Genomic DNA, 828 nt, shown 5'->3' with positions numbered 1-828 from the left:
GACTCGAACCCGGGATCTCTTGGTTACATGGCAGACGCTCTATCCATCTGAGCTACCGCGAGCACAGAAGATAGTGCATCTGGGCAGACATCTGGGCAAACATCTATTAGTCGCACTACGAATGTAGTGGTGTGGACATGTTGGGAATGTGGATCTCACGGGGAGCGTGCAAGGGATAAGTCCCTGCAGACGCACTATCCTCTGTGCACGCGGTGGCTCAGATGGATAGAGCGTCTGCCATGTAAGCAGGAGATCCCGGGTTCGAGTCCCGGTCGGGGCACACATTTTCAGCTGTCCAAAAAAAAGAAAAAAAGAAAAAAAACAGATGGATAGAGCGTCTGCCATGTAAGCAGGAGATCCCGGGTTCGAGTCCCGGTGGGGGCACACATTTTCAACATGTCCCCAATGAATTATATATTATTATATTACTCAATGAAAATGAATAACTGCCGAATGCCACATGCTATCTTGATGAACAAGGTATGGGGTCATAGACTCTCACTACATCTCTCATCCCCCAAAACCTCACATTTCTATTAGTTTTATTTATTGAGTTATTACCAATTTTATAACTTTATTAATGAAATGTGTGAGATCTTTGAATCCGCCATAGTCACATAGTAAATGAATGCTGAAGAACTACTATCATACCGTACTATAGTTACCATACTGTATTTGTCAAGACTTATCATTATCTAGTTTATTTAACGAATAGTCAGTCTGGCACACGTTAAAAACAATTGTAATTTAAAAACGGCAAAGTTTCCAGAAAATATGCTGATAGCAATAAAATGAGTGTGAGACAACATTGAAAAGAGCAGGGCAATA

General features: G+C 41.9%; 1 non-coding gene across 1 annotated transcript; it reads left to right on the top strand.

Annotated features, from left to right (window-relative positions):
* The first annotated feature begins 205 nt into the window (after nucleotides 1-205).
* Nucleotides 206-280, top strand: Trnat-ugu. Its single transcript has one exon. It is a non-coding gene; the product is annotated as a tRNA-Thr (tRNA).
* Nucleotides 281-828: the final 548 nt, after the last annotated feature.

This window comes from Schistocerca americana, chromosome 5, assembly GCF_021461395.2.
Source record: "Schistocerca americana isolate TAMUIC-IGC-003095 chromosome 5, iqSchAmer2.1, whole genome shotgun sequence".
NCBI classification, from domain to species: Eukaryota; Metazoa; Arthropoda; class Insecta; order Orthoptera; family Acrididae; genus Schistocerca; species Schistocerca americana.
This window is presented reverse-complemented; position numbering and strand designations above follow the sequence as displayed.